An 11,159-nucleotide genomic window follows, 5' to 3' on the forward strand; every position below is an offset into this window, starting at 1 on the left:
GACTTGGAATTACAAACACAGCTGTCCTAGTGGGGACCATCAGGGCGGTGAAGATGGGCTGGAGCAGAACGGTGAGAACTGAGGCTGCAGAGACAGGTGAGGGACTGGATCACACAGGGCCTTGGTAGGGACTCTGGATATCCTTCTGAATACAATGGAAAATCACGAGAGTATTTTGCAAAGCGGAACAACTTGATCCGATTCATACTTTAATAAGACTGTTGTGGGTAATATATGGGGAATAAGCAATGGAAGCAGGGCAAGATAAGCTGATGGGAAGCCAATGGGAAGAGTGCTGCTGACCTGGAGTGAGACACCGAGGTTGGGCTGGGATGATGGCGGGAGACGGGCTGAAAGGGGGACACAATTTGACATTAATGGTCACAGGCCTTAATGCTCGAGTTGGACACAGACACAGAGTGGTTCAGGGTGATGGGTATGTGATATTTGGGGCTGAGCCACAGTTTTTGTGCAGAGACATGACAGGAGAATAAAGTGGGGACGTTGACATCGGTAAGAAGGGTTGGTGGATGTTTAATTCCCCCTAGAGCCACGTCTCTGTTTCTCTGTAGATGAAGTCAGCAGAGCAGGGATGGGTGTTCCTACTTCTGTAGTGAATTGCGTGTCCTTCTCATCGACAAATTCGAGAGGCCAACCTGCCCATCCAATTGCAACATCTTGAATCTGCTTCTTTCTATCCAGGAGGAGATTTCCAACTAAGATGCCTATCAAAGATTCCCATGCCCAGAGTTAGAGCTGTGTGCCTTTGGAATGATCTCAGAGATGCCTCCACAGAGGCTCGGTGTGCTCTCTCTCCCTCAGAGCACACAGTTCCCTTCAGTCCGGTGGGTCTCAGCAGAGAAGATTTCACAAATAGCCCCTCTCAGGCCGTGGGGACCAACCTCCTGCTTGGCCGAGCTCTGAAAATGAGCACGAGTTCCGGGCAAAGGGCCTTCTCCAGGGCGCCATCTGGCAGATTACATGAGGACAGTGTACAAAAGAGTGGGACGGTTGATGGTATAAATGGATTTTACTTTTTGCTCTGAATCTGATTCTGTCCTTCCATTTTGATAAGGAAGAGTTCTTAGGCCAGACATGATTCTCCTTTTTTCTTTCTATTTGATCATCCAAGAGGTTTAGATAGGGTATTTGTTTTAGGGTAAGAATCTTAAAAAAAAAAAAACTATGCAAATAGCATCTTGTTAGGTATTTGGACAAGTAAATTCTCCCAGCAGTATTGAACCCTCTTGTTCCTCCAGGGGGTCTCCAAAGGTATACATGTTCCAAATCTGACCCAAAACCAATGAGCCTTTTTGTTTTAAGCACTTCACCATGGACAAAATTTGTCACTAAAGAAGGTGAGAAAAGAGCAGGTCCCCATCATCCAGAGTCCCTCCCAAAGTGCCCACAGAAGTAAAGAGGAGATGAACGAGAGAAACGGTTCATTTATACACACGCAGGAGCCAACCAGAAAAGTAAGTACCATGTTAAATGGTGAAAGTTAAAGGCTTTTTTATCAACCTAACTTAATAGGGCAAAGGGAGAGGAGAGAATTGGCTTCCATGACAGGTTTTCTTCTACATCTATTGAATCTCAGGTGTCTTCAGCTTAAAGTGCTTTTGTATTAACCATGGGTTCCATCTGACTTTCCATTCCTCGAACTTTGTTTTCTTTTTCAAGATTCACTCATGTATTCTGAGCCCCTGGATTTTCCACGTGAATTTTAGATTGATTGTCAATTCCTGCAAAACACCACCTGGGATTTGGGTAGGCATTCTTTGAATCCTTAGATCTATTCGTGGACTATTGTCATCTTAGTAGAATGAAGCCTTCTGCTCCATGAATATGGGATTATTCTCTGTGAATGTAGGTCTTAGTTTCTCTCAACAGAATCTCTAATCTATTGTAGTCTTCAGTGTCCAAGTCTGGGACTTCTTCCTCACCTCTTTTGGATGCTGATTCAGAAGAGACACGACCTCCTGGAGAACCTCTGCTGCCACGGAGCTGACATGGAACTGCGTCCTGAGAAGACTTTAAATTCTTTTAAAAATAGGATTAATGTACTTTAATTACTCCATAGATGAGTAATGAATGGGTCACATTAAGATAGGATTTTAATCCTTTTAGAATTAGTAGAGTAATATAGACACAGTACAAAAAATTGAAATATTGCCTAAAAGAGAAGAGATTTGTAATTCCCACCCACAGAGGTGACTGTCATGAATAATTTGGTGCTTATGTCTCAGTCTCTGTGTCTCTCAGTATGTCTCTCTCCATCTCTGTCTCTCACACACTCACAATCAGATCAATTTACATCTATATTGATTTCACACATATGTGGTAGTGCAGATGGGACCCTGGGTGCAGACATTGGGTCTGCATACTTCCACCCTGAGGCCTCCCTTGACATTGGGTTGAGACCAGACACCCACTTTTCCAACTGCACAGCATTCATTCATCCACATGAACTAGAACAAATGGACCCCATACCCTCTTCATCAACATTAGTATTGCTTTAATTCAGACTGTTTCAACCAGTGCTGTGATGATCACCCTTGAAAAGGCATCTTTGAATAGGTGTGTAAGGATTTTAGTGGGATGAACTGTAAGGATCAGAATTTCTGGGGAAGAGATGCATCTGTGGCCCTTTGATGCGTCCTGCACCCTCTTGTCCTGAAGAGGAGCGTCCCTTCACTCTTTCCTCCAGGGGATCTGCTGGAGCCTCTGCCTGCTTACATTGTCACCAGGGCTGGTTGTCACCTGACTAAAGACCCGCCAGTGTGATGGTGACCGGTGCTCTCTCTGCAGTGTTTCCGTCTCCCTGTGTTCTCACCTGAGAAGTCAAGCATCTCTAACACACACTGGCCACCTGCATTGCCTCTCATTGGAACTGCCCATGTCTGTTCTGTTTCTGTTTAGAACACTGCGTTTCGAAAGGATTTTGGACTACAGGGATGGGAATCCTTTCTCCAACCTTGGGTTATGAGGAATGCTTTTTCCAGGTTGTGGTCTCACTTTCAAGCAGTTTTTCTGGGCTTTTGCTATTTTTTTTTTGATTTGTTTGGTTTTGTTTTTGCCACAGGAAGAGCTAAGCATCTCCCTTATGTCTTCTGGCTGTGGTGTCACAGGGGGAACAGCAGTGTCTACCCTGAGATTATGCACAGAGTTACTAAAAGGGCTTCATTTTGTACATCACATCTTTAATCCCCCTGGATAGCCCCTTAAAATGATAAAAATTCTGTTTCAAGTGAAAACAAAAAAAATCCCCAGCCCCAGCTGAAAACAAGTGGGCAGGGACAAAAGAAACGTTTATTAAAGTTTCATTGACAGGGAACACCAATGAGAGGTAAAGACACGCAGAGAGAAAGAGGACTTGTGGTTGTCAGGAGGAGGGTGAGGAGGGAGGGGAGTTCGCGCTCTGGATCCAAGGTTTCACTTTGAGGAAAGAAATAGTGTGAAACTAGATGGTAGTGATGGTCACACAACATTGTGAATGCCTCTAATGCTCCTCAGTTGCACCATTTAAAAGGGGAAAAGCCTATATTTTATTAATGAAACTCTAAAAAGAAAAATAAAGCATGCCATAAATGACGTGAAACAAGCAAAGGAAACTAAAGAAAACCAAACAAAAACATCTCCAGCGGAAGGGAAGTCAAGTTTGGGAGGGGGAGGGGGAGGGGGGCTGATAGTGGGATTTTGGAGAAAATTTTGGAGAAGGTGTGGGTGGGTGCAGAGGGGTCTCTGCCCCAGGTGGTGGTGATGCCTGAACTGGCTCTCCGTTGCCCAGCAGTCCAGCTGCAGATGCAGGTTCAGGAGGAGCTGCAGGAGAGGCAGGAGGGAACTCGCGGTCTCCTGCTGGATCCGGATGGTCCTTTTTTTGGTCTCTGACATCTTCCCCTGCCCCTGCCTACTCTGTAACTATTGGATGTGGAAAGAATTTTAAGCCTTGTGGAAGAGCTCATGCTGTGTGAGAGGAAAAATTTACCCACCTGCCTCCCTTTCCATGTGCCTCTTCAAGGACAGAAAACTTCCCAGACCTTTCCAGACAGCTCCCACCCAGAAAGTGCCCACAGGATGTGTTCTGTGACTGAATTTTTCCAGACAGGTGGTCTGAGGCCATTCTTTGCTCTGGTCCCAACAGTAGCCTCTGGGGCACCTCCTTGTGTGGCCCAGCCCTTGCCCCTCCCTCACCTACACACAGGCACCAGCCCTGCCTTCCTGACCTTTGGGCTCCTTTTCGGGGGCTCCTGGTCCTCCACCTGACTTGCAGCAAGGTGGGCATTGTGCTCCGGGTCAGAGCCGGGTGTGCTGAGCAACCCGTCATCCCCGGGTAGGTACCTGGGGAGAGCCCTGGGTGATCTCTGGGTCGGAGGCCTGCCCCACTGATTTGTGGGCCATGGTGGAGGGGACCCCGCCATATCCAGACCCACCTGTATCCTGCGCTGGCCCTCAGAAGAGTGGCACATCAGCCCTTCCCTTGGGGAGGGGGCGTTGGTGTTCTTATTCATCAGCTGCTGTTCAATATGTGGTATCTGGCTCTGCAATGACAGTGACCAGCAGCTGACCCGGCCTGGGAGTCTCAGAGCCCTGCCCGGACAGGAACACTCCTGCTTCTGTCCACTCGACCCTCTGCTGCCAGATCAGACCGAGACGTTGTTCAGCTCAGACACCCGGGAAAGAAAAAAAATACCCAGAATGCATGGGCTCCACCTTGGGCAGCAGGACCCTTCCCCAGCTCTCCACATCCCAGCCAGCCAGCTTTGACCTGGGCTGTGGATGTGACCGGCCCCCCAGACCTCTGACCTGCTCTTACTTGAGGCAGAAACCCATCCCCAATGTGACTGCGCCACCTTCACCAGTCGGGACGAGGCCGTGGGGATACCTGGGTGGGATCTGAGTGGTGGCCTGGCCTGGGCGGGCCTGCTCTGTGCCTCCCTGTGTTACCTTTGGGTCTCTCTGACCAAAACTCCAGAGGCGCCTTGGGTGAGACCTGACCCAGTGCCGGCAGAGTTGGTACAGCCCCTCGCTGCGGGCTTTCCGTGGTCTGCGGCCTCGAGATATTGGGATGCAGCAGAACATGCCTCTGTCTCCAATCAAGTGAGCTGAGTAGGGACTTCTCTACAGAGTGGGTGCCTGGTGACTTTGGTTCCAAGTTCTGTTGGGCTCTATTGCCAGGGAAGTGAGGTCACTTCCTGGGGTCCACTTACCCAAGCTTCCTCCTGACACATAGCTGCCCAAGGGCCTTTCTGGGCTTCCAATCTCTCATTTCTCACTCCATGCCATGTCCACACACAGTGACACCAACTCAGCCCCCCTCATAGCCCTGGGGAGTCCTGGATGCAGTCAGGGCTGCAGCTCTGAAGACACAGCTGGGTTCAGACATGGCTCCCCCCACTCAGCAGTGCTGTCACCCTGGACAAGCCACGTGCCTCTCAGGGTCTCCCCAACCTCCCATCAGCACAGTGGGGATCATTCTGTCCCCTGCTTCCTAGAGAAGCCATCCTGTCTCTAGACCTAGAAACACCTACTGCATCTGTCACTCCCATGGGCTGGCATCACAGGGAGCTCGTGCACAGACTCAGCAAATGAAGGACCCCACAGAGGGCTGGCGGAGAGCAGAGCAGATGCCACACAGGCCGGGGTCTGCCCTGAGGTCTGGAGAAAGTCACCTTCCTTATTGCTTGCTTCCCAGCTCCCAGTCGTGTGACTAAATTTAAATACAACTCTGACATCGTCCACTCTGGCATACAACCCCCTAGGTCATTCTGTCATGTTGACATACAGGCCAAGTGTCCCATTTCGGCCTCTGTGGTGGGCTGCCCCACAATGGCTTCATATTTTTTGCCTTCAGTTCCCACGCACATGTGTGATCCCCACACCCTCCCCTGGAGGGTGGATGGACTTTGAGAACAGGTTCTGACATGCAGACTGACTTGTGAAAATGTGCGTGAGTTCCACTCCTTCCCAGCTTCAGTGTTCCTTCTCTCTGTCTTTTTTTCTCAGTGCCTCTCTCTCTGTCTTGTCTCTCTCTCTGTTTCTCTGTCTCCCCTGCTTCTCTGTGTTTCAGTCTGTCTGTCTCTTTTCCCGTATGTATGTGTGTATATATTTATGTGTATATGTGTGTATTTATGTGTGTGTATTGTTCGGGCCCAGGGCAGGTCAATTCTGAAAATCCCTTGATGACATATTGATTATTTTGAATTCTTGTTACTAAAGAAAAATTATCTTTGAAAATTGTGCAAGCACTTTGGTGGGATCTGCTCTAAGGTTCAGCACTGCTAGGGAAGGGATGCATCTGTGGCACTTTGATGTATCCTGTACCTTGTTCTGCCGGAGAGGAGCGTCCATTTGCTCTTCCCTCCAGGGCACCTCCTGGGGCCTCTGCCTGCTCACTTTGTCACCAGGGCTGGTTGTCACCGGGCTAAAGACCTGCCAGTGTGATGGTGGCCAATGCTATCTCTGCAGTCTGTCCATCTGCCTATGTCCTCACCTTACAGGTCGAGCATCTCTAGCACACACTGGCCACCTGCACTGCCTCTCGTTGGAACTGCCTGTGTGTGTTTTGTTTCTTTTCAGAACACTGGGCTTCAAGAGGTTTTTGGACCACAGGGATATGAAGCTTTTCTCTGACCTTGGGTCATGAGGAAAGCTTTTTCCAGGCTGTGGTTTTTCTTTCCAGCTTTCTTTCTTGGCCTTTGTTTTCTGCTTTAGTTTGGTTTTATTTTGCCACAAGAAGAGCTAAGCATCTCCCTTCTGGCTCTGGTTTCACACTTAGAACACAAGTGCCTACCACGAGATTATGCGCAGGGTTACTAAAAGGGCTTCATTTGGTACGTCTCATCTTTAATCCATCTGGGTTTTCCTCTCAAAATACAAAAATGCTAATTCACGTGAAAACAAACAAACAAAAAATTCACCCGTCCCTACTTAAGATATGTGGGCAGCGAGAAAAAAAAAGCCACCTTTTATATGATTTCGTTGATAGGGAACCTCCAGGATAGGTAAAGAAATAGAGAGATAAAGGGGATTAGGGCTTCTCATGGGCTAGGGGAGGTAGGATGTGGGGTGCGCTTTGTATACAAGCTTTTAGTTTGAGGAAGGCAATTGTCTAATCCAGTGGTGTTGGTCTCACAGCATTGTGAATGCACTTAATGCTCCTTAAAATTGCACAATTTAAAATGGGAAAAGGCTAAACTTTATTCTTATAAACTTAAAACAAAAATAGAATATAGTATAATAGAAAAGAAAAAAAATCTGACTCCATAGAAGATCTGACCTTTTGGCTTTAACCCTGTGCCCTCTTTTCTAGGCTTAATCTTACTAGCTCTGCACCTTTTGTAAAACAATGTTGCCTTTTGCCTGAAATATACAGGAGATCCTGTTTTCAAGGCTCTGATCTTTAAGGATATTAACACTTTTGCACTTATATAAAGACAAGTTGCAGAATAGAAAATAACTTTTGTTTTGTTAGAGGTTTTACAGAGGCACTATGACCTGGTCTACATAGACAGCTGCAGACCAAGATGATGGCAGACTAATATCTTGGAGAACCATCTTCCCCAAGTCAGACTTTAGGCTCCTTTTCTAGTAAATAGGGGAGGGGCTGTGGTTGGTTGTTGCAAATTGTTGGTGTAGGATTTCTTTGTTCTTGGAATCCTTTGCAGCTGTCCACGTGGGTCAGATCATGGTGTTCCTGTAAAACCTGCAACAAAACAAACTTTTTCTATTCTGCAACTTGTTATCTTTATAGGAGTGCAAAAGTGTTAATATCCTTAAAGGTCAGAGTTTTGAGAATAGGCTCTCCTGTTTATTTCAGGCTAAAGGCAACATTGTTTTACAAAAGGTGCAGAGCTAGCAAGACTAAGCCTAGAAAACATGGCAGAGGGTTAAAGGAAAAGGCACGGATCCAATATGGAGTCAGATTTGTTCTTCTCTATTACAGTGCCTTTGGGTGAGAGCTAAGAGGATGATTCCTGGGTAGGTCCTCTACTGTCCCAGGATGGAGTTCAGGCAGGATCCCTGCCAGATTCACCATGACTTTGGACCTGATCTCCCGCAGAGAAAGTGACAATTATTGGATAAAAGTTACCTGTCAAATTCCCTTCAATTGCCTGTAAACTATACCACAGCAGGGGATGTCTCATTGGCCAGTCAACTGCCAGTCTCCCCTGATGCAAGGGACCAGCGTCGCAGCGGGCTCCATGGTGGCTAGGCCAGTGCACCTTCCTATTTTGCTCTCCAGCCTTGGCTTCCTAATTGACGCTTTAAAATCTCCCGTCCCTCTTCCCTCTGGCCTGGTGTGGATGAACAATATCCCTGCACCCACCTGGGCTGAGGCCAGGCCACACAAACTGCCCCATGCACACAGCCCACCATCTGCTGTCTACCCCTGGGCTCAACTGCACCCTCTGAACTCCCCCACCTCAAAGGTCTGCGTGCCAGTGCCTCCGCCCTAACGGTCCAGACCACCATCAGGACCATCAACCACCCAAGGCCCACAGGCCAGTGGCTGGCATCCTGGGATCACCCTGACCCATCTGGTCAGATGAGACACAGGGTGCTGGGATCAGGGTGCCAGGGCAGGAATTGGAACCGCCTACAGCCCAGCCTGCCTCGCCCTGTAGCTTCAGACATTAACTATGAAGGTGCACACTAGGCTGGATCCCCCACTGGTGGCAGTAGTCATCATTACTGGAGCCCGGATTTCCCCACCCCAACCACAGGGTGAGGGGTGAGGGAGTGAGCTCAGGGTAGGGGTGCGCTCAGAGTGAAGGGGATCCCATGGTGAGGGGGTACAGGTTGTGGGGTGTGGGGCCCGCTTAGAATGGAACTGACCTGGCTGAGAGGCGAGGGGGACAATTTCAGGATGTTGGGGGTCGTGTGGTGAGGCATGAGGGGTAAGATAGTGGGTGTAGGGGTCATAGGTTAGGACCTAGCAGGTTGGAGTGTCAGGGCAGGGACCTCGGTGTGAGAAGGAGCCCTGTCTTCAAGGTCTGGTGGGAGACTGGGCCTGGCCAGGGGTGGGAGGGTAGTAACAGGGAGGGGAAGGTGAGCAGGGGAAGTGGGGCTGGCGGGGTGTGGCCTGGCTCAGGGCAGTAGTGGTTCTAGTTCAGTGCCAGGACCCAGTTGGTGGCGGGGTGAAGGCTCTGGGGATGGAGACCCGGCGGGACGAGCAGGAGGGGCCCCACCTGGCCCCTCCCGGCCCCAGTGGCAAGGGCCGGTAAAGCAGGAGACCCACCCGAGCAGTTTGCGCTTCAGGCGGGAGGAGGAGGGGCGCGCACGCGCAGACGCACAGACGCGCGGACGCCGGAACCCGCCCAGAACGCGTGGAAGCTGGCGGCAGCCGGTTGCTCCTGGACCAGCTCCTGGAAGAGGAACGCGGCCTGGGGTCTGGGCCGCCGCTTGCCCTTGGTTCGGCTGCCGCTGCCGGGCAGTAAAGGGGGCGCTGGTGGGGGCGCGCTGCTCGGGGAGCCGGCGGGTGACGCCTGGGCTGTGCGGCTGGGGAGGCGCACAGGGAGGGGTGCGGAGGTGAGGTCCCGGCCGCGAGTCGCGTTAGGACCCTGAGGCTGGTCCCAGCCGCCGCTGTAGTTCGTGGTAATCCCGCTATTAGTAATTCCTGAACCCCGCGTTTTTGCCGCCGCTTATGTCCGGGTTTAGGAGAGCAGGCACAGCCCCGGGAGGTGGGAGGGCACCGGGCGTCTCCGGAGCATCTCCGACTGGCCCTCAGGCCATGGCCTGCTCCTGGAAGGCGGGTGCGGTGCGGTCGCGGGACCTCGGATGGAATGGGGGCTGCCCCATGAGAGCCCCTGGATTTGCTCCCATCTTCCCCGCGGCCTGACCTTGGGGGCGGCCTCTAAATCCCCAGGTTTTTGTGACTCAGGTTACAGGTCAGGCTGCTCCTGAGAGGTGGGCGCGGTGCGATCAGTGTGCTGGGATGGCTGCAGCAGCAGCGGGAAGTGGTTGCAACCCCTGCGCTCTCACAAGGCAGCCCCAATCCCGCCATCGCAGCCGCCGCCATTCCCTGACAGCACAGCACCCGCCTTCCAGGAGCAGGCTGACCTGTAACCTGAGTTCCACGAACCTGGGGCAGCAGAGGACAAGCTCAGGCCATGTCATGGGGAGTTTGAAGCAAATCCACATGCAACCATGGGCGGACCCCATAACCCGCCACTGCCTACGACCACACCGCGCCTTCCTCCCGGGAGCAGGCTGACCTGGGCACCGTGCCTGGAGCAGCAGAGGCCGAGCCCTGGACAGGCCGTGGGGGAGATGGGGGCAAATCGACCAGTTTGCCAGGTCGCTGCCCATCTCCCTGCCGATGCCCCAGGTTCGTGGACCACTTGTTTTCAAGTCAGTGGGTTCCTGAGAGGCAGGCGCGGTGCAGTCAGGAGGCGGGGGCTGCGGGGAGGGGTGCTGCCCCAGGGGGAGCAGGTGGTCTTGCTCCCATCTCTCCCAGGGCCAGACCTGGGTACGGCTTCTGCTGCCCCAGGTTTGCAGGACACATGTCATGTCAGCCTGTCCCTGGGAGGAGGGCTCAGGTTACTCGGGGCAGCCTCAGTGGCTGAGAAGGATTTTAGAAGTGGGCTCTAGCCCAGCATAACTAACTCTCCTTTCTTCTCTTGCTTCCTCAGTTGGTGGCTGTATCGGCTTTTTCATTATAGGTTATTGCTGGATAATGAACATAGGTTTCTGTGCTATACAGAAGAAACTTTATTTAAAATCTATTTTTATATATAGTGGCTAAAATTTGTAAATCTCCCAGATTTATCCCTTCCCATCCCCTTTCCCTGGTAACCTTAAGATTGTTTACTAAGTCTGCAAGTCTGTTTCTGTTTTGTAGATGAGTTCACAGTGTCTTTTTCTCTCTTATTTTAGATTGCACATCTGAGTGGTATCATTTGGTATTTTTCTGTTTCTGGCTGCTTTCACTTAGAATGACGATCTCTAGCTCCATCCATGTTGTTGCAAATGGTTTTATTTTGTCCTTTTCATGGTAGAGTAGTATTCCAGTATATAAATATACCACAACTTCTTTATCCAGTCATCTGTTGCTACATTTAGCTTGCCTCCATGTCTCAGCTATTGTATACAGTGGTGCTATGAATACTGGGGTGCAGGTATCTTTTCACATTGGAGTTCCTTCCAGTTATATACCCAGA

This window comes from Camelus bactrianus, chromosome 7, assembly GCF_048773025.1.
Source record: "Camelus bactrianus isolate YW-2024 breed Bactrian camel chromosome 7, ASM4877302v1, whole genome shotgun sequence".
NCBI classification, from domain to species: Eukaryota; Metazoa; Chordata; class Mammalia; order Artiodactyla; family Camelidae; genus Camelus; species Camelus bactrianus.